At 37.4% G+C, this 25,355-nt stretch overlaps 1 long non-coding RNA gene across 3 annotated transcripts in view; it reads right to left on the bottom strand.

The window, feature by feature from the left end:
• Positions 1–347: 347 nt before the first annotated feature.
• Positions 348–25,355, bottom strand: part of LOC123000166 (uncharacterized) — a 73,118-nt gene continuing 48,110 nt past the window's right edge. For 2 of the 3 annotated variants that reach the window (XR_006407960.3, XR_008960291.1), the window contains one exon: positions 348–5,457. This is a non-coding gene — a long non-coding RNA (uncharacterized LOC123000166). Of the gene's footprint in view, positions 5,458–15,145; positions 15,691–25,355 lie in introns of all 3 variants that reach the window. The other variant, XR_006407959.3, reaches the window with a different exon arrangement.

Below are 25,355 nucleotides of genomic sequence, written 5' to 3'. Positions count from 1 at the left end.
TCTTTTTTTTTTTTTTTTTTTTTTTTTTTAGTCTGGCTAGAGGTTTATCCATTTTGTTGATGTTTTTAAAGAACCAACTGGTTTCATTAATCTATTCTACTGTTTTTTTGTTTTGCTTTTTTTTCTATTTTGTTTATTTCTGCTCTGATCTTTATTATTTCCTTTCCTCTGCTGGTTTTAGGTTGTTTGTTCTTTTTCTAGCTCCTGTAGCTGTAAGATTAGGTTGCTTGAGATTTTTCTTGCTTTGGGGTATGCCTGTATTGCTATACATTTCCCTCTTAGAACTGCTTTTGCTGCATCCCAAAGATTTTGGATGATTGTTTTCATTTGTCTCTATTTATTTCCTCTTTTATTTCTTGGTTGACCCCTTCATTATTTAGTAGCACATTATTTAATCTACATGCAGTTGCATTCTTCCCAGATTTTTTCTTGTGATTGAGTTCTAATTTCATAGCACTGTGGTCAGAAAAGATGCATGGTATGACTGATATTTTTGAATTTGTCAAGACTTGTTTTGTGGCCTCATATGTGAGCTATTCTGGAGAATGTTCCATGTGCACATGAAAAGAATGTGCATGCTGCTCTTCTAGTATGGAATGTTCTGAAAATATGTTTTGGATATATCTGGTCCAATATGTCACTCAACGTCACTGTTTTCTTGTTGACTTTCTGTCTGGATGATCTGTCCATTGATGTAAATGGGGTGTTAAAGTCCACTACTGTTATTGTATTACTATAAACTGCTTCCCTTTCTTGTTAGTAGCTGCTTTATGTATTGGGGTACTCCCATGTTGGGTGCATAAATATTTACAATTGTCATATTTCTTGTTGGATTGTATATAGTGTCATTCTTTTTTTTTTTTTTAAAGATTTTATTTATTTATTTGACAGAGATAGAGACAGCCAGCGAGAGAGGGAACACAAGCAGGGGGAGTGGGAGAGGAAGAAGCAGGCTCATAGTGGAGGAGCCTGATGTGGGGCTCGATCCTTTAACGCCAGGATCACGCCCTGAGCCGAAGGCAGATGCTTAACCGCTGTGCCACCCAGGCGCCCCATATAGTGTCATTCTTTGTCTCTTGTTACAGTCTTTGTTTTAAAGTCTTTTTTGTCCAGTTTAGTCTCAATAATGTTGTCAGTGCATTCAACTAACCCTGAAGATTGAGGATGGTATTCACAATGAAAGTGGTGTAAAATCAGCCAAACAGCACAGACTTGTCAGAGCACCTGACCAGTACAGTGGGTTTCTTAATCACTACGAAGTTCGAGCAAGGGATCTCAAATAGGGATAATTTTTTCTAACATAACTAGCCACAGAAGAGGCATTGGAATGCTTCAGTGAGAAAACATACAAACCATTACTAAAACATTTTATCCATGAGCTGGAGGGAGCTGTATGAAATCCATTTGCCAAGCCTCAAATTGTTCATTTGGCAATTTAACATGTCCAGGGCCAGTATGGATAGGTTTCCCAGTACTGTAACTTGGACAAGAGGAACAACCAAGGTAGGCACTTTTTATGGTACGGTTAATATTTCCCCACCAATATGGGTTCATGAACACTAATGTTTTATCAGTAGAACACTAGTTTAATGCATATACAGTTGTAAGTAGTGGGAATTTTAGAATTTCTGGTAGGGCTGGATAGTATTTGGTCCAAACTGGAGTTCTTTTTATCAAGCCAACAATTATTACATTTCTAATATTGTTTCTTCTTTTCTGGAGCCAATTGTTGGGCATCTGTAATCAGTTTTTCTCAATTGTCATTTGAAAGACTATCCCTTTGAAACATGACAGTGGTTTAACTATTGGTCTCCGTGAGAGCTGCATATTTGGAAGTATCAGCAAGGTAGTTTCCTTTGACATGCTGGGAGTCAAGTCTGGAATGTCTGAGAAGCTTAATAATAGCTAGAGCCCCTGGCAAAAGTATGGTTTTTTGTTTGTCTTTTGTTTCCATAACATTCCAAAATTATGAGCAACCCCAACGGCATCAGTGTAAATGTTTTTAGTTTTACCCTTGGCTAAAGTACACACTCACGTAAGGGCACATAACTCAGCCCATTGGGCCGAAGTAGCCAAAGATAAAGGTGCTGCCTCAGTGACTTCAAAAGGAGTTGTAATGGCATGCCTGGCATAATAGTTACCATTTTTATCCTTTAATTAATAACCATCGGTAAACCATGAAAATGCATTGGTTAGAGGCATTGGTTAGAGGGGTTTCCTGTAAATTGTCACAGGGAATCAAAAGGTGCAAATTTCCATCCTCGCCCGTTGGGTTTTTCCGCCAGTAAAAAAGGAGTGTTACAGGGACTAGTGTAGCAGATAATGAGACCCTGAGCCTTGTAATCTCCTCTAATGGGCTTGATGCCTCGAAGGGGTTCTTCATTTATAGGGAAATAATTCTAGGGAGAGGTTTTGAGGGATCTATTTGAATCTTGATGGGCGGCACACTGTGGACTCTGCCGATATCATCAAAGATTTTGCCCCTAAAGAGTACGGCCGTTGATTTAATAGGAACAAATGATCAGTGTCCGCAGACACGGCTATAGCGCCATTAGAGACTGAGTATAGAAAAGAGGCCAAAGCATCATTTATTTTCCCTGCTTGATTCCTTTAGTTACTACTGTCAAATTCTAGAATTATTTTCCCCTTTTGGGAGAAAGAAACTCCTGCATGGTATTTTTCTAAGAAATCTCAAAATAAATATGGGTGGAGGGACTAAAGAGAAAAGAATGTGTATCTCTCAAAGGGCCTAGACAAAAGGGAATAGGTTCAGAGGAACTTGTTGGGGTTTATTAGAGACCCCCACTATTTGAGCTGTTCCAGTACTCCAAGGCGGGGGCTGCTTTACAGCAACGGGCTGAGCACCAAGAATGTAGCTCTGATGTCAGCAGGCACAGGGAGAGATTCATTCCCAATCTGAAGAGTGGCTTCTCTGATCTGATTGAGAGAGAGGACTGGGAAGAGCCCTTGGAGCTCCTTAGAGCCCCATCAGTGGAAATTAGGAGGGTATTAAAAAGGTTGGCCAGAGGGTTGAAGGCGCCTGAAGCACTTAAATTTGTAACAATCTTTTTGCCAATGTCCTAGTTCTTTGCAATAATAGCAGAAACTAAGCTTCCAGTTTTGTTTAGAGGCCTTCATTCCCTGGAGTAGAACATTGAAGATTTAGTAGTCTTTCCTTTAAATAATTCGGCTAGGGTGCAAGTATGCTGGTTTGCCAAATTAAATCTGGAGAGGACATAATTTCCCATTCCATCATGACCTTTTTAACTAAAAGGAAAAGATCTCAGATCCGTCCATTAATAAACAAAGTGTTAAATGCTACCCAAGGGGATTCAACATCTAACAGATGACCAGAATTTTTTTTAAAAGATAGTTTGGAATCAACACATTCATCAGGCTTTTGTGTTCAAGCCTCAGTTTTCTTCCAATCAATGGGTTTTTTTTAAAAAGCTACTATAGGGGTGCCTATGTGGCTCAGTCGGTTAAGCATCTGTGTTGAGTCAGGGCATGATCCCGGGGTCCTGGGATGGAGACTGGCATCTGGGCTCCCTGCTCAGTGGGGAGCCGCCTGCTTCTCTCAGTCCTTCTGCCTTTTGCTCCCCCTGCTTGTGCTCTCTCTCAAATAAGTCAAATCTTAAAAAAAAAAAAAAAAAAAGAAAAAAAAAAGAAAAGAAAAGAAAGAAATGAAATAAAAAGCTACTCAGTAGAGATCTCCAGCAAGTGTTCTGGCATCTTGCCAAAAGTCAGGGCTCTGTTTCTCTAAATCCCTTTCAAGAGGTTCCCATCAGGCTAGTTTCATCTAACATTTGGACTGATCCTCATCACCAAGCATGTGGACTAACTGATATAAATCTGAGAAATCAGGTTGGCAAGTTTGAAAAACTATGTTAAATTCTTCAAACATATGAGGGTCCTCAGTCACTATAGGAAACTCTTTATGACTCACAATTCAGCCTTGGTCCAGGAACATAAGAGACTTGGGATTTATTTAGATTCTCAGAAGACTTAACTTTAAAGGGGCAGATTTTAATAGGTTCAGGAAAGAAGGGGGTGGAGGAAGTTTAGAAGGAAAACAGAAGTTCAGCAGAAAGATTAGAATGAGGGATCAGAGGGTATAGAGCAGATGGGACAGGTGCAGAGAAAATAGAGGAAGGTGATGCCAGAGGTGGGGCACAAGCATAAGAGAGCTGTCATGTCAAGAAGATGGGAGAGGGGAAAAAAGAAGCCTCAGAAGCCCTTTTCCCCATTTTATTAAAAAGATTTTTTGCCTCAGTTAATAGATTGTGTTTTGCAGAGGTGATTTTAGATTCCTAATGAGGCCTGGAAGCTTCAAAATACCAACTAAAATGGAAAACTCATTCAGTTTTGTCGATCTTAGGTCTTGGTTGTCCAAATCAGTTTTGAGAAAATTAAGTTTGGGAAGACTGAAAGTTCCCAAATTACTTCTGGTTAAGTCACTCCACTTACTTATAAATGTCCATGCAGAAGGATGATAGTTTTTAAACATAAAACTGACCAAAGTCCCAGAAGTTGGGGTGGGCACGTTCAAAACGTTTTGATGACTGGGATCCCATTTCTTAGAGGTTTTGTTTTGTTTTTCTCTAAAGCAAAAAGAAAATTTCTAAAGAGCACTGTTTTGACCGGAACAGCCTGGTTCCAGAAAGAATCGGAACAAAGGCCAGCACAGTTCCAGGAAGAACAGCTTGGTTGCAAACAAGGGTCCAGACCAAAGGCCAGCACAGTTCCAGCAGGCACATTCCAACTGGAACAGTCTGATCTCAGAAAGGAGTCAGACCAAAGGCCAGCACAGTTCCATTAGGAAAAGTCCAATTCCGAAAAAGAGTTGGACCAAAGGCCAAAAGATTACTCTCAGATGTTTTTAAAGGGGTGGGGGGCAGGGCTTAAAACATATCCCAACTAAAGCCTGGAGAAATTGAACACAAAGTATAGAGCTCAAAATCTAGGGGGAAACTTACCCTCAAAATCTAGGGTCAGGGAGAAAGTGGAGAGCCTCATCAGCTCTGTGTACCAGCACCTGTTTGCTCACTAGCCTTGGAGTTCTTGGGAGGGTCTCCTCTGGATCCCACTTCTGATCACCAAGTAATGTTAAACTTAAAACTGAACTGCTAGTCATTTTGCCAGCAAAATATAGGCTTATTGGAAAAGCAGAGAATTACCACCGACAACAACCAAGCTCTAGCAAAACCGTAGGCGAGTCTGGAGAACAAAGGAGGGGTATGCTCTTTTATAGAGGAAAGGGGAAGTTGGGAAGGCCATTATAAACAAAAAGTCTATTGGAGTAAACTGGGAGTTTGAAGTATAGTGGCTTCTCATTGGCTAAGTCGTGACTATCTCTCATTGGCTGGACTGTTGGTGGAGGAGGAGGAAAGCCTTTCTTCCTCCCGCTGGAGTAGTAAAGTGGTATCCGTGTGCAAGGTCCGTCTCTTCCTCTTGGATCTGCAATTTATAAGATGTGATAGGTCATGCGAGTGTCTCCGGCTGAACCTCCCAATTCCATTTTAGTGAGGTTTCCCTTTATTAATCCTCACAGTATTAGAGCTAATTTAAGGTTATTGGTTTAATTAAAATAGACACACCTTTAGAGTTAATAGCATTCAGTATAATACTTTTATCCTACATGAGTTCACTAATCAAATCACTTCATGTTATCCCTGTTACAAAATTTGTCAGCAAAAAATAACTTAGAATGATAACTGACTGTCTAATATGTCATGAAGTGTTCATTGGTAATCTAAACATAACTTGGGAGCAAGAGTTTACACATAAACTTTTTAGCAATAATTATATTTTCTAGCATGCGTACTTTAACTCCCAAAATGTTTTTGGTAACCTGAAACCTTTAAGTTTTCTTAAGTGATGAATTAAGTTAAATTCATTGAATATCTAGATCATTTCCAAATAGGATAAAATAATGAAACATTAATTGCCGAACATAGTTTATTTACTTTTGGCTTCCCTATTTCAAAGAAAATAAAGATAAAATTGTGGTCCGTTAGTAAACATGTTTCGTGCTTTATTGAAAGAGTTCACTATGAAGAAGCATGTTTCTAGAAACTATAAAATGTGTTCATAAATCTGCCAACCTAAACAAAAATGCTGCTGTAACAACAGTTCACAATTGCTTACTACTTGTATTTCCCTAGAAATTTAAGTTTCTACGGATTAAGAATTCTAATTAATATATGTGGTTAAAGCTACTACAAATAAGAAGGTAAACATTTTCATATGCAAGCAAAGTAGACTGTATGCCTTCAGTAAAAGAAGGTATGAGGAATAGAAATGCATTTTTTGAGGGAAAAGAAAGTAATTTTGTCCTAAAGAGAGGCTGAAAAAGAGGAAAAATATAGGACAAAATCTGAATATATAAAAAAAAAAAGTGTAAAGGTTTATGGAAAAGGAATCTTTGAAAAGGAATTGTATATGAATTCAGGACTGGCTAAGATTCAAATAAAGTAAATAAGTAAATGAGCTTTAGTATCAAAAATACACAGGTACAAAATTAAAATTAGGTTTTCACTTTGATAAAAAGACAGTTTGCTCTTGATAAGAGATTACAAAAGGTTTCAGCTTTTCTGCATAGAAAAGAGGATTTTATGTTTTATCAAAATGTGGAAGGATTTGTTCTAATGTAAGAGAGAGATTAAACTAATTCGGTGTATTTTTGTGGACTACATAACATGAGAAGCATTGTCAAGTAAATGATACTAACCCTCTTTGATTATATTCATGTAGATATGTTGTTAAAATAAGTGTTTTAGAAATTGTATGAAATTCCTAAAAATCTGATATGTCCTGTTATCAGTTGCAATTCTAGTGATTATCTTAAAATGTGTGTGTCACAGTAATAACCAAATTTCCTTCTCAATTGTATTGTAATAAACTTTAATCAGATCTTTAACCATTGCCATTTTTAAGTCTTTTATCATTTACAGATAATTATACTTTCCCTCAGATGCTTTTATAAAAGTGTTCCTGTAAAAATTCTTCTTCAAGAAGATTCATGAAAAGGACTCTAGAACACAGGTTTCTTATAACTTTAAGATCAAAAACTGAACTGGGTAAGCAATTTCCAGGACTAATGGAAAAAAACCAGATTTAAACAAATCAAGAATTAATTACATGGGACTGAATATTGAGGAAGATGATTATTATATTATGACTGTTAGAAATATTGCTGATTTTTTAATGTTTTGTTCCAGATTTAAGGAAACCTTTTCTCTTAAGCTAACGGATTTACAGCAATTGTTGAATTACACCTTTATAAAGCAGAATTTAAATAAATCTTTTTCTCCCTACCTGATCCCTCCAGAATTCAGAAACACTCAGTGAGCATTCTTTTATTTTTCTTGGCAATATATTTATTTGCCTAAGTTTAATAAGAATCTGTTCTCCTTATAACAGGACGCAATTGGAAATATTGGTAATATTACCAAGGCTTTGACTATAATGTCATATTTGAAAGGAAAATGCATAGACTCAGATATGAACAGATAACTTTAAGGAACTAAAAGTGACTTTATAGAGCCAATAAAGCCTCCTGGAAAATCAGCCTCATACCTTGCTTGCAGGGGTCCCAAAAGCCTTACCACATAAGTGTAAAAAATAAAAAATAAAAAAAGTCACTTCCTGGCAGGTGCCAGAACCTCAGGATATTTTGAGGACCTTGAGAAGAGAAGTAACTCAAACCTATAGGTATTGCAGGCAAAGTCTGAGGGCGAGTATTTGGGTTGGCTTCTCAGCCTTGAGAGGCTGTTAAAAATTGAATCTGAGGATTCTTTATAAAAAGTTCCAGCAAAGCAGATTTAAAAGAACCTGTATGATTAATCACTATTCTTACTACAGTTATGTCAATAATCAGGCCAAGTTTATAAAAGCTGAACTTATTTTATAAACAAATTGGTCCTAACTTGGCTAGGACCAATTTTGAAAATGAGGGTAACTTCAGAGAAAAAAAAAGGTTGTTTCTTTTTTATTTTTTTTTTTTGGAAGATTTTATTTATTTATTGAACAGAGAGAGACACAGCGAGAGGGGGAACACTAGCAGAGGGAGTGGGAGAGGGAGAAGCAGGCTTCTCGCCAAGCAGGGAGCCCATTGCAGGGCTCAATCCCAGGACCCTGGGATCACGACCTGAGCGGAAGGCAGATGCTTCATGACTAAGCCACCCAGGCGCCCCTAAAAAGGTTGTTTCAGTAACATACTTTTGTGTATTAGATTCTAGTTCTGTTCATTGTTTTTTTGAGATTTTGTTTCCTACCTACAAACTAGACTAAATCCTGAATTCTTCTATTTCCTTCCAAAGTCTGACTACAACTCTCCAAAATAACGTTTCCAATTTCTCCCACCTGTTTGACTTAGAATTACTAATAAGTAAAATGTCCTTTCTCCTGAAGCCCTACAAACTGAATACGAGTGACATTATGTAAGCTTCAGGGAAATCGCGATCATAGCTCATCTATAGACAGTCTTCATACCTGTTGCTCTATGGGCCACTCAGAAAGATCATCGGAGACATTCAAGCTACAAATCAGGAAAATCAGTCTGATTGCCACTGCCTTCCCTCACTCTTTGAAGATGCTTCGAGCCTGACATTGGCGCAGGTGGCTGTGGATGGGCTTGAGTGCCACAGGCCTGGAGGACCTCAGCAAGGACCCCAGCGCCCCAAGGCCAACAAATGGCATGTACACTGCGCATGTGTGGGCCACACAGGTCAGATTAGGCAGAGATCTGGAAAAGGACAAATGTCAGAATAGGCCAGGTCATGGGAACCGGGTCTTGACAGTCCACGGCATCTAATGAAATCCAAGTACTGACCTACACAAATGTGCACATTCCCCAGAGGACTTTATCCACGTGAAACAGGTGGTATTCACTACGGCACAAATGTCCTTTTGTTCAGTGAGTAGATAAACAGGAGCTATGCAGTGATCCAAGATCCAATAATTAAGTGATCATTGTTGGGCTGCTGTGGAATCAGCTAGTTCTCCTAAGATTAGGGAGAGATTTCTCATGTGTTTATTGGCATGTACTTCAAACCATGGGAGAAATTCTCTTCCTATGGAGGAAAACCCAGGATCATGTATGCCTCCTGGAAGTTCCCATGTAAGGCAGCCATCGAGGCTTAATGGGGTGGACTAGTGGGAGGCTTATGACTTGTTATAGATTTTTTTTTTTAAGTAGGCTCCATACCCCATGTGGAGCCCAACGCGGGGCTTGAATTCCTGACCCTGAGCTCAAGTCCTGAGCTGAAATCAAGAGTCAGTTGCTTAACCAACTGAGCCACCCTGGTGTCCCTGACTTGTTATGGATTTTAATAGGAATAATTAAATGTCCCAATAAGCATTGGCTTCTTATTCATCAGCTATCTAAACATTCATTTGCCCATGGGAAATGCTGTCCATCTCTAAAATAAATAAATAAATAAATAAATAAATAAATAAATAAATAAATAAAACTAGGTAGAGTATAGAGGACTCTGCTAAAGTATAATTATTGACAGATTTATTAGCTGGTATTTTGATTGACCCATTAAAGCCATGAATCAGAGGAGTGGGAATGACATTATGTGAAAGGCTGTCCCTTCTTAAAGGAGTCTTTTCTAAAATCCTTACAAACAAGTATAAACCCAATTGGTGCAGGGAAACAAGTGATAAGGAAAACAATGTACAGGAACAAGCACTGTACAGTTGACAAAGGTGGAGATGTTAAGTTGAGCTAGTAGGTTATGACTGGGGAAAGGTTGAAGCAAGGTACAGGAACACTGGTCATAACAACTTAACTCAAAAGGTAATCTCCACAGACAGGCAGGTCTAATGGACAGTAGCATTTGGGACTAAAGAGAAGTTAGATCCAGGTAAGACCAAAAGTCTCCAATATTGTGAACAGATCAGAGTTTCTGGTGTCAGATCAAATAGAGAGGTTTCCCCCATTTGCCATAGACTGAAGAATTCTCTAAGTGAAAGAGGAAAAAAAGAAAACAAGAAGCAGCAGTGACAAAAGTGTATACAGGCCTAGTCTGGTCATCTTGGGAAAGCTTCAGTTCCTGGAAATCTTTGTTAAGGTCACCAGTTGGGATGCAGATGCAGTCAGAATTTGGTGCTTTCTTTAGCTGTAAGATGTGAATCTAAGAGTCTATTCCTTGGAATTTGGCAGCAGAAGGATTGGTTAACAGTACTTGATTTGGGTCTTTCTCAGGGGGTTGAAGAGTGTCTTTCTGGAGATGCCTTTTTCAACAGATGAATTCCCCAGGTTGTATGGTCTGGTGTTCAAGGTCTTCATCCCTTGGGAGTACACTATGAAAAGATGGCTATACAAAGTGTGGTTATTTTTAATAGAGGCAATTAGTTCTTTACAATATTGAAGTACATTTCCTTTTATAAACTAGGAGTCAAAGAAGCAGGCATTAAGTACATTGAGTGTCCTGTTACAAAGAGAACAGATTCTTACTGAATTTACATAAATATATATGTTGTCATGAAAACTAAGAATACTTAATAAGAATTTCAGAATTCTGGAGGGATCAGACAGAAAAGGATAAATGTCTTCTTCCTCTTTATGTTTGCATGTGAGGATTTGTTACTCTCTGTGGTTTCAATATTTTTTATTTACAATATAATAAAGAGATGCAGAGTTTTAAATAAATGATGAACTATAAAAAAAAAACAAAAAAAAAGAAAGAAAAGGATAAATGCTTGAACCTTTGTTGTAAAGATCTACTTAACAGCAATTTGGTAAAGTTATAGATAGCTTAAAGAAGAGAAAAAAAAGAGTCTGTTAAATCTGGAAAAATATATTAAAGCAATCAGTTTTCCATTAGAGTTTTAGAAATTCTACCAAGTTCAGTGTTATGATCTGAAATTTACCAACCCTGTGTTCTACAGTACTTGTCAAATCTTTTTCATGAATCTCTTTGAAGATGAAGTACCTAAACAGTAACTGTCCATAAATGACAAAGACATAAAAATAGGAATGATTAGAGATCTGATGAGAGTTCATTATGATGTAATTGACAAGGAAACTGGGTTATTTTGTAGTAAACAACACTTCAAGGTAACATACCAGGATATATCAGATTTCTAAGAGTTTCATACCATTTCTAGAACACTTATTTTAACAGTATCTACACAAATATCTATACAAATCAAAGAAATTTTAGCATCACTTATTTGACAATGCTTCCTTTATAATTTAACATACCAAATAAACCTAATTAGCGTAACAGCTCCCTTCTACAAGGAGAGGGGACAAATCTGAGTTACTTTTAGGTCAAAAAAACTTGACTTAGAATTTGATTTGAGGAAGTTTGTAAAAAATGTCAACATTTTTTGGGGGGTGCCTGGGTGGCTTAGTGGGTTGGGCATCTGACTTTTGATTTTGGCTTGGGTCATGATCCCAGGGTCATGAGATCAAGCCTCATGTCAAGTTCCGTGCTCAACACAGTCTGCTTGATATTCTCTCTCTCTCCCTCTGCTCCTCCCCTTGTTCATACTCACTCTCTACCTCAAAAAAAGATAAATAAAATCTCACTTATATAAAAATGTTTTGAACACTTGACTGAATAGAATCATAGACCATTATGAAGTGATATTTAATTATCTATTTGATCGAAGTGACAATAAAAGATTTCAAAGGCAAACACAATGGTCACATACTTATAAGCAAAACTTACCTCTCTCAAAATCCAGAAGACCTCAGTTTACTTAAGTAATCAAGAATCTGATGAAGACCAACTATAGAAACTGTTTTCTAGGCAGATTACATTAAAGGCAAAGAAAAATCTTTGTTTATAATTTCTTGAGAGTGAACCAATAATCTAAAACTTTATTCTTTTAACAGAAAACCAAATTCTAATTATGCACCAGTGTATTTTTGATGTTAAAAGTACCTTTTTAGGGGCACCTGGGTGGCACAGCGGTTAAGTGTCTGCCTTCAGCTCAGGGCGTGATCCCGGCGCTATGGGATCGAGCCCCACATCAGGCTTTTCCACTATGAGCCTGCTTCTTCCTCTCCCACTCCCCCTGCTTGTGTTCCCTCTCTCGCTGGCTGTCTCTCTGTCAAATAAATAAATAAAAATCTTAAAAAAAAAAAAACTACCTTTTTAAAAAACTTAAATAAATCTAATCTTGACTATGTATAAAATTCATTTAATACTCCTTTTCCATAAACCTTCTACAACTTTCAAGATCCATTTAGGCTTTGTCCTTCTTTAAAAATTCAGGAACAATAATTTTGCATTAGAACAAAATTACTTTTCCTTACAAAACAAAAAAGTTCATCATACCTTTCCTTATCAAAAAATATTCTATTTTTTAACCTATTCATATATAGTCATTTTCTTTCACTCTTACTGTTTCTAGTAGGTTTGTAAACAAAAAAAAATGCTAACAATTTCATCAGTTCAAATGTCATTTTTTTTCAATTTAAAAAATGTGTAAAGCTCATCTAGAAAAGAAATGATACAGGACTGTTACAGAACAATGACAGATTTACTCTTAGAAGATAGCATAACTGCTTATGCATTACATCAAAAGAATATAAGCACATTTTATATAATTCTAATAAACTGAATGCTTTTGAAAATTACAGTGTGAGATTCACTCATGTCTCTGGGTGCATCCTGACATCGCTCAGTTAGACTAACAATGATAGAATGGGTAGGGGCAACAGGACCTCAAATTATTGTTGAAGAGGGTTGCTGTGGTTGAGTAGGCAGAATAAAGATTTTAAAAATGGGACAACTTTTAAGCGGATGGCAGAGCTATAAATACCTGAAAGCCAAGAGCATGCCCAGCCTTGCAAGCCATTGTAAGAAATGGGGAAAGTTCTTTTAAATAATGATGGTTTCAATGAGTTAAGCACAGGGTTATTCCTATTTTCTACACTTATGTTTGCAAATACTTATATCTTAATGAAAGAATTTGTTACTTGAAAGACTGATGATACAGTTTCTACCATCTTTTAAGTAACCTCTTTTAATAAGATGTAAACTTATGTGTAAAAGTAAATGGGAATAGCCCTGTGCTTAACTCATTGACATTACATTAAGTGTAAACTGTCCTTCAAGGAGCATCTTTTTTTTCATTACAATATAAGTGTTCATTAGATAGGTGATGGGGATTAAGGAGTGCACTTGTGATGAGCACCAGGTGTTGTACAGAAATGTTGAATCACTATATTGTACACCTGAAACTAATGTTACACTGTATGTTAACTGGAATTTAAATAAAAACTTAAAAGTAAGTTAAAACAAGCAAACAAATATTATATCTATTTCTTGTTGCCTGGCTGCAAGTCTGAAAAGACAAGCAACGAAGTACAAGCCTATTAAAGAGAGACTCCAGTTGGGCTTGAGGAGTTATCACTGTGTATATATAGGACAGAAAGGGTGGTCATTCTTCCACTGGTCTTTTCAGCTCGCTGCACAGCCACTTCAGTTGCTTAATTTACTGTAATGTAAGAGCAATGGCTTTCAAACACATGGGTCATTCCACAGCAAGAGATATGTGTATACTGTGGCTGACCACATACCTACATATATAAAACCATATAAGTAATTGAAATAAAAGTTTAATAAACTGACATTTCCTATTTTGTATTTTATGAAATTAGTCTGTCTTATTTATATGGATAATAAATGAATCTAGGTAATGAAGTTTATGAATTATAGATAAAATTAAAGATATATATTATCCATTGATCTGTGTAGATATAATGTGTGTATTTTCTATTTCAATAAATGTGAATCATGGGGCGCCTGGGTGGCACAGCGGTTAAGCGCCTGCCTTCGGCTCAGGGCATGATCCCGGCGTTCTGGGATCGAGCCCCACATCAGGCTCCTCCGCCAGAAGCCTGCTTCTTCCTCTCCCACTCCCCCTGCTTGTGTTCCCTCTCTCGCTGGCTGTCTCTATCTCTGTCAAATAAATAAATAAAATCTTTAAAAAAAAAATAAATGTGAATCATAATTCATCAATGGTGATGGACCATAGTTTGAAAAATAAGAGGGTATGGTAAATTCTTCCACAGTAGGAGAAAGCTTTCATGGGAGTTCTGATTGTTTCTCCTTTTACAAAAAGGTGGTAACTCAAGATCATGTTTAAGTGCCAACATTCTAATTTCATAGCTGCCCAAAGAATTACAGGCATTAGGATGTGTTTTTATCTACTTCTGGTTGGACTGTCCATTGTCTCAGGCGATCAGTATTGCCCCAAGATTATAGCTGTCCTAGAGTACTCCATGTATCAACCAACTGTAAGTTGAAAATCCAGTTAGAGAAACATTTTTTATGTTTTTTAGTATTTTGCTTCAGCATTTTCTTCAGCTGCTTTATGTTGAATTTTTACACCATGTGGCATTCATTTGTTTTGTAATATATTGCTAATTTATCCGTGTACCCAATGATGACAAAACTGTCATTGCATGTGTGTTTAGTTTTTTTATTTCAAAATTTTAAAATTTAATGTGATTTGATTTGGAATTGAGAAAAAGTGGCTGCCATTTTTCCTCCAGTTAAACCTCCTACCAGTCCAACAAGGAACTTTAAGGTTTTCCTTCCTTTGAGCAAATCTGTTTTTGGCATATGCTGTAAATTGGGTATAAATGAGATGGATAACCGAAGCATAATTTGAGGATTCGTACTTACTTAGAAAGTTCTATGTATTAAATTTTAATGTATAGGCTACAATTATAAGTTGCAATAGGACTGGCATGGATTTATTAATATAGATTCCTATATTCTTGGGGTAGAAATCTGTGATATGAGATAGAAGCTTGATGTATACCACTAAGGATAATGATACATGTTATATGCTAGGTTTCCTAGGTGGTCTCTATACAGTATAGTAGATGTCCCTGTTCTTTTAAAGTCTGGGCATAATGTCCATAGTTCTATTGCTCATTTTCTAGTAGGTGAATATGAACTAAGAAGTTTAATTGGGAGTGTAGTAAATGATCAATTTTTGGCCTGTTTATATTCAAAGATATAATTACCCATTCTGCATATTCATCTTTTACAATAAAATGCTAGCACACAAATCAGGAATTAAATCAGTATTATTTGCGCAGAGTTTGTCATGTATCCAAAGCTGTACTCAATTCAGTAAGATAAGGGAAAAGAACAAAATTCAGTACCTGGTTGCATTGGTATATATGCTGGGTTGTAATACCAAGAGCCAGTGAGTGGTTCTGACCAGTCTTCATCCTTGAAGTCAGTGTCTAATAGGAGTTGTTCAGAATCCTTGTTGCCTCTTACGAAGATTAAAGTGGAGGTGTCCACTGCTTCATCAGCTTCCCTGAATATTTAGTGTCTCTATTGACTGAAGCTTTCCCAGTGAGTAGATGGTGCTGACAGTGAAGGATGGGGTGGAGAAGTTGGGTTTGGTGACACTGGTGATGTCGATGAGTGCTCCATTGCAATGAGGTGACCGGCATAGTGATCCCTGGAGAAAATAGTGGATATGGCAGACGGTGGAGTTGTACTGGACCGGAGGTGGCATTCCAGGTCAGAACACTGGCACAACTGCTATTGCTGGAGCTGTCAGAAGAGTATCCATAGCCGCAATGAGGACGGTAGCCAATAGCGAGCAAGAGGCAACGGAGTATGGCCAGCAGACAGCATGCTGCTTTGACCTGCTTAGTAATCTTGATAGGGTTAAAGATGCATAGTGGATTCCTGCCTGCAAAATAAGGATAGTATCCTAGACATTTTTCATTCTTTCTTGTTGTTCTTGCCACTCAAGGATATCTGTCATTATTCTCTCCATTACTGCCAATATTTCCCCTGGTCACCCTGCATCACGTTAGGCTAAATATTAGGCATCTAGTGTCAATAAAATAGAAGATGGTGTTTTTCAGCCTGGCATTTTTATAGAAGCATCATATTATTTAATGTGATGTAATATGTTTTCTTCTTCAGTCACCCGGTAAGTTTTGTTAGGGGTGGGTGTGATAACTTCCCCAGTACTGTATATAGATCATTGTTTATTTTAATTAATACTTTTCTATTTTAGACTCTGGGGTATTGTTAGTGCTCTTGTTTGTGTGGGTGCTTGCAATATTAATTCAATAAAAGTTGTTCCATTCCTTCTGTATCTATAGAGATTTCACAACTGCCCAGACTGTTTTAGTCTAAGTTTTCATATCAGGATTATTAGTAAGCTTCTGCTTGAGTAAGATAGTACACCTTTCATTTGACCCAAGTGTGGTTGGCTTGTAGGTAAGTGGTGGTTCCACATTATGCTTTGTTCCTTAGCCTTTTTTGCCTTTTGGGGGGGGGGTGTGTGTGTAAATATCCTTATTTTTAAAAAATTCCATTGATTAACCTACAATGTATTATTTGTTTCAGGAGTACAGTTCTGTGACTCATCAGTCTTATAACCAGTGCTCATTAACAACACACACCTTCCCCAGTGTCCATCACCCAGTTACCCCATCCCTCCATCCCCCTCCCCTCCAGCAACCCTCAGTTTGCTTCCTATGATTAGAGTCTCTTATGGTTTGTCTCCCTCTCTGGTTTCATCTTGTTTCATTTTTCCTCTCTTCCTCTATGCCTCTGCCTTGCTTCTTAAATTCCACATTTCAGTGAGATCATATGATTATTGTCTTTCTCTGATTAACTTATTTCGCTTAGCATAATACCCTCTAGCTCCATCCACGTCATTGCAAATGGCAAGATTTCATTTTTTTTTTTAATGACTATTTACTTAATGCTTCTAAGAATAACACTGGAATGTTTCCTTAGTTGCTGGTTTGGGTTTTGGGGTGTGTGTGTGTGTGTGTGTGTGTTTCTTCTGCCTTATTTTAGAAATCCTTCCCTACCTTCAAATCAAAAATTATTTTATATTAAAATAATTTTATATTAAATTTAATATTGAAAATAAACTTCTATATAACAGTGAACACTAAAATAAAATATAAGCTGTCAGGTATAGACCTTGTAAAAATCTTTTTCAAAAGGACCTGGGTGTAAATATTTTTATATGTCAGTTACAGATGAATTTCTCATTCAGTTGTTGTAACACCCATTATCAGAGAGTCTATGCTTTTCTCTGTGAGTGGAACACTACCTCCAAATACATTGAGATTCCATGTTTACATGGATTGGGTCTCTGTGTTGCTGCATTACACTGTTTATTGTGATCTTCTTCAAAGTTAATTCCAATAAGACAGTTTAATATTGACAGAGGTTATGTACAAAGTAAGGAGACTTTCCCTAGCAGATATTATAAAGCTACATAATGGTCTTGGCTATTCATGGCTCTTTGCTCTTCCATATGCATTTTATTATTTTTTTTTAATTTTAATTCCAGTATAGTTAACATACAGTGTATATGTGAGTCAACAATTCCATACATTACCCAGTGCTTATCATGACAAGTGCACTCCTTAATCCCATCATCTATTTCACCCATCCCCAACCTACCTCTGCTCTGGTAATCATCTGGTGGTTCTCTATAGTTAAAAGTCTGTTTCTTGGGGTAAATACCCAGTAGTGCAATTGCTGGATCATAGGGTAGCTCAATTTTTAACTTTTTAAGGGACCTCCACACTGTTTTCCAAAGTGGCTGTTACCAACTTGCATTCCCACCAACAGTGTAAGAGGGATCCCCTTTCTCCACATCCTCTCCAACATTTGTGTTTCTTGCCTTGTCAATTTTTGCCATTCTAACTGGCGAAAGGTGGTATCTCAAAGTGGTTTTGATTTGAATTTCCCTGATGGCTAATGATTTTGAACATTTTTTCATGTGTCTGTTAGCCATTTGTTTGTCTTCATTGGAAAAGTGTCTGTTCATATCTTCTGCCCATTTTATGATTTGATTATTTGTTTCTCGTGTATTGAGTTTGAAAGTTCTTTGTAGATCTTGGATACTAGTCTTTTATCTGTAGTGTCATTTGCAAATATCTTCTCCCATTCCGTGGGCTGCCTCTTAGTTTTTTTGACTGTTTCCTTGGCTGTGCAGAAGCTTTTTATCTTGATGAAGTCCCACAAGTTCATTTTTTCTGTTTCTCTTGCCTTTGGAGATGTGTCATGGAAAAAGTTGCTGTGGCCGATGTCAAAGAGGTTGCTACCTATACTCTCCTCTAGGATTTTGTTGGATTCCTGTCTCACATCGAGGTCTTTCATACATTTGGAGTTTATCTTTGTGTATGGTGTGAGAGAGTGGTCAAGTTTCATTCTTTTGCATGTAGCTGTCCAATTTTCCCAGCACCATTTATTGAAGAGACTGTCTTTTTTCCACTGGATGTTTTCTCCTGCTTTGTCACAGATTAGTTGCCCAAAGAGCCGAGGGTCCATTTCTGGGTTCTCTATTCTGTTCCATTGGTCTATGTGTCTGTTTTTGTGCCAGTACCATGCTGTCTTTGTGATCACACCTTTGTAGTACAGCTTGAAATCCGGCAACGTGATGCTCCCAGCTTTGTTTTTCCTTTTCAACAATTCCTTGGCAATTCAGGGCCTTTTCTGGTTCCACACAAATTTAAGGGCTGTTTGTTCCAGTTCTTTGAAAAATGTCATTGGTATTTTGATCGGGATGGCATTGAAAGTGTAGAATGCTCTGGGCAGCATGGACATTTTAACTATGTTTATTCTTCCGATCTGTGAGCATGGAATATTTTTCCATCTTTTTGTGTCTTCAATGTCTTTCAAGAGTGATTTGTACTTTCTAGAATATAGATCCTTTACCTCTCTGGTTAAGTTAATTCTGAGATAACATGTGATTTTTGGTGCTATTGTAAATGGAATCGATTCCCTAATTTCTCTTTCTTCAGTGTCATTGTTCGTGTATAGAAATGCAACTGATTTCTGAGCATTGATTTTGTATCCCACCACATTACTGAATTGCTCTATAAGTTCTAGTAATTTGGGGGAGGGAGTCTTTTGGGTTTTCCATATAGATTATCATGTCATCTGCGAAGAGAGAGAGTTTAAATTCTTCTTTGCCAATTTGGATACCTTTTATCCCTTTTTGTTGTCTGATTGCTGTTGCAAGGACTTCTAGTACTATGATGAATAATAATGGCGAGAGTGGGCATCCTTGTCGTGTTCCTGATCTTAAGGGAAAGGCTTTCAGCTTTTCCCCATTGAGAATGATATTCGCTGTAGGCTTTTCATAGATGGTTTTTATGAGATTGAGGAATGTACCCTCTATCTCTACACCCTGAAGGGTTTTTAATCAGGAAAGGGTGCTGTATTTTGTCAAATGCTTTTTCTGCATCTATTGAGAGGATCATATGGTTCTTGACTCTTTTCTTGTTGATATGATCTATCATACTGATCAATTTGCGAATGTTGAACCACCCTTGCATCCCAGGGATGAATCCCACTGGGTATTTCCCCCAAAGACACAGACGTAGTGAAGAGAAGGGCCATATGCACCCCAATGTTCATAGCAGCATTGTCCACAATAGCTAAGTTGTGGAAGGAGCCGAGATGCCCTTCAACAGATGACTGGATTAAGAAGATGTGGTCCATATATACAATGGAATATTACTCAGCCATCAGAAAGAATGATTACCCAACATCTGCAGCAACATGGACAGGACTGGAGGAGATTATGCTAAGTGAAATAAGTCAAGCAGAGAAAGACAATTATCATATGTTTTCATTCATTTATGGAACATAAGAAATAGCAGGAAGATTGGTAGGAGAAGGAAGGGAAGAATGAAGGGGGGGGTAAACAAAAGGGGGAATGAACCATGAGAGACTATGAACTCTGGGAAACAAACTAAGGGCTTCAGAGGGGACGGGGGTGGGGGACTGGGATAGACCAGTGATGGGTATTAAGGAGGGCACATTTTGCATGGAACACTGGGTGTTATACGCAAACAATGAATCATGGAACATTACATCAAAAACTAAGGATATACTGCATGGTGGCTAACATAACATAATAAAAAATTATTAAAAATCTGTTTCTTGGCTTTTCTCTCTCTTTTTCCTTTGACTCTTTAAGTTCTACATATGAGTGAAATCACATGGTATTTGTCTTTCTCTGGCTAACTTATTTCACTTAGCATTATACTCCCTGGTTCCATCCATGTTGTTGCAAATGGGCAAGATTTCATTGTTTTTTATAGCTGAATAATAGTCCTCTGTGTGTGTGTGTGTGTGTATGTGTGTATACCACATCTTTTTTTTATTTTAAGATTTTATTTATTTATTTGACAGAGAGAGACAGCGAGAGAGGGAACACAAGCAAGGGGAGTATGAGAGGGAGAAGCAGCCTTCCCACTGAGCAGGGACCCTGATGCAGGCTCAATCCCAGGACCCCAGGATCATGACCTGAGCCAAAAACAGATGTTTAACGGCTGAGCCACCCAGGTGCCCTTATACCACATCTTCTTTATCCATTCATCAGTTGATGGACATTTGGGCTCTTTATATAATTTAGCTATTGTTGATAATGCTGCTATAAACACTGGGGTGCATGTGCCCCTTCAAATCAGTATTTTTGTATCCTTTGGATAAATACCTAGTAGTGCAATTGCTGGGTTGTAAGGTAGCTCTATTTTTAACTTCTTTAGGGACCTCCATACTGTTTGCCAGAGTGGCTGCACCAGTTTGCATTCCCAACAACAGTGTAAGAGGGGTCCCCTTTCTCCACATATTTGCCAATGTGTGTTGTTTCCTGTGTTAATTCTAGCCATTCTTACAAGTGTGAGATGGTATCTCATCGTGGTTTTGATTTTTATTTCCCTAACAATGAGTGATGTTAAGCATCTTTTTATGTGTCTTCTGACCATTTTTAATTGGATTATTTGGTTTTGGGGCGTTAAGTTGTATAAATTCTTTATATATTTTGGATACTAACCTTTTATTAGATATGTCATTTGCAAGTATCTTCTCTTTTTCAGTAGGTTGCCCCTTAGTTTTATTGTTTCCTGCACTGTGCAGAAGCTTTTTATTTTGATGTAGTCCCAATAGTTTATTTTTGCTTTTAGTTCCCTTGCCTTCAAGAGACATATCTAGAAAACTGTTGCTATAATCGATGTCAGAGATATTACAGTGTGTGCTCTCTTCTGGGATTTTTATGGTTTCAGCTCTCACATTTAGGTCCTTAATCCATTTTGAGTTCATTTTTGTGTATGGTGTAAGAAAGCGGTCCAGTTTCATTCTTTTGCATGTAGCTCTGAAGTTTTCCCAACACCATTTGTTGAAGAGACGGTCTTTTTCCCATTCATATCCTTGACTCCTTTGTCAAAGATTAATTGACTGCATAATTGTGGGTTTATTTCTGGGTTTTCTATTCTGTTCCATTGATCTATGTGTCTATTTTTGTGCCAGTATCATACGGTTTTGATGACTACAGCTTTGTAATATAACTTAAAGTCTGGAATTATGATACCTCCAGCTTTGCTTTTCTTTTTCAAGATCACTTTGGCTATTCAAAGTCTTTTGTGATTCCATATAAATTTTAGGATTGTTTGTTCTAGTTCTATAAAAAATGCTGTTGGTATTTTGATAGGGGTTGCATTAAATCTAGATTGTTTTGGGTAGCATAAACATTTTAACTATATTTGTTCTTCTATGCCATGAGCATGGAACATTTTCCATTTCTTTGTGTCATCTTCAATTTCTTTCATCAAACTTTTATAGTTTAGGTCTTTTACATTTTTGGTTGGGTTTATTCTTAGGTATTTTATTATTTTCACTGCAACTGTAATCGGGATTTTTTTTTCTTGATTTCATTTCTGCTGCTTCATTGTACAGAAACAACAGACTTCTGCACATTGATTTTGTATCCTGCCACTTTATTTTTTTAATTATTAATTTTTATTTATTTTTGATGTAAAGTTCGATGATTCATTAGTTGCGTATAACACCCAGTGCACCATGCAATACGTGCCCTCCTTACTACCCACCACCAGCCTATCCCATTCCCCCACCCCCCTCCCCTCTGAAGCCCTCAGTTTGTTTCTCAGAGTCCATAGTCTCTCATGCTTCATTCCCCCTTCTAATTACCCCCCCTTCTTTATCCCTTTCTTCTCCTACCGATCTTCCTAGTTCTTATGCTCCATAGATGAGAGAAACCATATGATAATTGTCTTTCTCTGCTTGACTTATTTCACTTAGCATTATCTCCTCCAGTCCCGTCCATGTTGCAGCAAATGTTGAAAAATCATTCTTTTTGATAGCTGAGTCATATTCCATTGTATATATGGACCACATCTTCTTAATCCGGTCATCCGTTGAAGGGCATCTCGGCTCCTTCCACAATTTAGCTATTGTGGACAATGCTGCTATGAACATTGGGGTGCATATGGCCCTTCTCTTCACTACGTCTTTATCTTTGGAGTAAATACCCAGTAGTGCAATTGCTGGATCATAGGGTAGCTCAATTTTTAACTTTTTAAGGGACCTCCACACTGTTTTCCAAAGTGGCTGTACCAGCTTGCATTCCCACCAATAATGTAGGAGGGATCCCCTTTCTCCACATCCTCTCCAACAATTGTTGTTTCTTGCCTCGTCAATTTTTGCCATTCTAACTGGCGAAAGGTGGTATCTCAAAGTGGTTTTGATTTGAATTTCCCTGATGGCTAATGATTTTGAACATTTTTTCATGTGTCTGTTAGCCATTTGTATGTCTTCATTGGAAAAGTGTCTGTTCATATCTTCTGCCCATTTTATGATTTGATTATTTGTTTCTCGTGTATTGAGTTTGAAAGTTCTTTGTAGATCTTGGATACTAGTCTTTTATCTGTAGTGTCATTTGCAAATATCTTCTCCCATTCCGTGGGCTGCCTCTTAGTTTTTTTGACTGTTTCCTTGGCTGCGCAGAAGCTTTTTATCTTGATGAAGTCCCACAAGTTCATTTTTTCTGTTTCTCTTGCCTTTGGAGATGTGTCATGGAAAAAGTTGCTGTGGCCGATGTCAAAGAGGTTGCTACCTATACTCTCCTCTAGGATTTTGTTGGATTCCTGTCTCACATCGAGGTCTTTCATACATTTGGAGTTTATCTTTGTGTATGGTGTGAGAGAGTGGTCAAGTTTCATTCTTTTGCATGTAGCTGTCCAATTTTCCCAGCACCATTTATTGAAGAGACTGTCTTTTTTCCACTGGATGTTTTCTCCTGCTTTGTCACAGATTAGTTGCCCAAAGAGCCGAGGGTCCATTTCTGGGTTCTCTATTCTGTTCCATTGGTCTATGTGTCTGTTTTTGTGCCAGTACCATGCTGTCTTTGTGATCACACCTTTGTAGTACAGCTTGAAATCTGGCATTGTGATGCCTCCAGCTTTGTTTTTCCTTTTCAACAATTCCTTGGCAATTCGGGGCCTTTTCTGGTTCCACACAAATTTAAGGGCTGTTTGTTCCAGTTCTTTGAAAAATGTCATTGGTATTTTGATCGGGATGGCATTGAAAGTGTAGATTGCTCTGGGTAGCATGGACATTTTAACTATGTTTATTTTCTGATCCATGAGCATGGAATATTTTTCTATCTTTTTGTGTCTCCTTCAATGTCTTTCAAGAGTGATTTGTACTTTCTAGAATATAGATCCTTTACCTCTCTGGTTAATTCCAAGGTAACATATGATTTTTGGTGCTATTGTAAATGGAATCGATTCCCTAATTTCTCTTTCTTCAGTCTCATTATTTGTGTATAGAAATGCAACTGATTTCTGAGCATTGATTTTGTATCCTGCCACATTACCGAATTGCTCTATAACTTCTAGTAGTTTGGGAGTGGATTCTTTTGGGTTTTCCATATAGATTATCATGTCATCTGTGAAGAGAGACAGTTTGACTTCTTCTTTGCTGATCTGGATACCTTTTATCCCTTTTTGTTGTCTGATTGCTGTTGCAAGGACTTCTAGTACTATGTTGAATAATAATGGTGAGAGTGGGCATCCTTGTCGTGTTCCTCATCTTAAGGGAAAGGCTTTCAGCTTTTCCCCATTGAGAATGATATTTGCTGTAGGCTTTTCATAGATGGTTTTTATGAGATTGAGGAATGCACCCTCTATCCCTACACTCTGAAGGGTTTTAATCAGGAAAGGATGCTGTATTTTGTCAGATGCTTTTTCTGCATCTATCGAGAGGATCATATGATTTTTGTCCTTTTTCTTGTTGATAAAATCTATCACACTGATAGATTTGTGAATGTTGAACCACCCTTGCATCCCAGGGATGAATCCCACTTGGTCATGATGGATAATCCTTTTAATGTACTGTTGGATTCTATTAGCCAGGATCTTGTTGAGGATTTTGGCGTCCATATTCATTAGGGAAATCAGTCTGTAATTCTCCTTCTTGATGGGGTCTTTGCCTGGTTTGGGGATCAAGGTAATATTGGCCTCATAGAATGAGTTTGGTAGCTTTATCCTGCCACTTTATGGAGTTCATTTATTCTAGTAGTTTTCTGGCGGAGCCTTTTGGGTTTTCTATATCTAGTATCATGTCATCTGCAAAAAGTGGAAGTTTTACATCTTCCTTACCCATTTATGTGCATTTTATTTCTTATTGTCGTCTAATTGCTGTGGCTAGGACTTCCAGTACTATGTTGAATAAAAATAGTGAGAATGGATGTCCCTGTCTTGTTCTGGACCTTAGGGGGAAAGCTCTTAATTTTTCCCCATTGAGTATGATGTTCACTGTGGGTTTTTCATAGATGACCTTTATTATGTTGAGGTACGTTCCTTCTAAACCTGCTTTGTTAAGAGCTTTTACTGGGAATGGATGTTGTATTTTGTCAAATGCTGTTTCTGCATCTATTGAAATGACTATATGGTGTTTATTCTTTCTCTTATTGATGGGAGGTACCATGTTGACTGATTTGCAAATACTGACCCACCCTTGCATCCCAGGAATAACTCCCACTTGATCAAGGTGAAGGAGTTTTTTAATGTATTGTTGGTTCTCTTTCTTAGCATTTGTTGAGGTTTTTTGCATCTATGTTTGTCAGAGATATTGGCCTATGGTTTTTTTTTTTTTTTTTTTTTTGTAGTGTCTTAATGTGGTTTTGGTGTCAGGATAATGATAACCTCATAGAATGAATTCGGAAGCTTTCCTTCCTCTTCTATTCTTAGGAATAGTTTGAGAAGAATAGGTATTAACTCTTTAAGTGTTTGGTATAATTCACCTGTGAAGCCATGTGATCCTGGACTTTTGTTTGTTGGGAGTTTTTTGATTATTGATTTAATCTCCTTGCTGTTAAGTGATCTATTTATATTTTCTATTTCTTCTTGGTTCAGTTTTGGTAAACTATATGTTTCTAGGAATTTATCCATTTCTTCTAGGTTGTCCAGTTTGTTGGCATATAGTTTTTCATTACATTCTCTTAGAACTGTTTGTATTTCTATGATGTTATTTCTCCTGTTTCATTTGTAATTTTGAGTTTTTTCTCTC

This window comes from Ursus arctos, unplaced genomic scaffold (genome assembly GCF_023065955.2).
Source record: "Ursus arctos isolate Adak ecotype North America unplaced genomic scaffold, UrsArc2.0 scaffold_2, whole genome shotgun sequence".
NCBI classification, from domain to species: domain Eukaryota; kingdom Metazoa; phylum Chordata; class Mammalia; order Carnivora; family Ursidae; genus Ursus; species Ursus arctos.
Note: the sequence above shows the minus strand (reverse complement) of the source record. Positions and strands in the feature narration are given on the sequence as shown.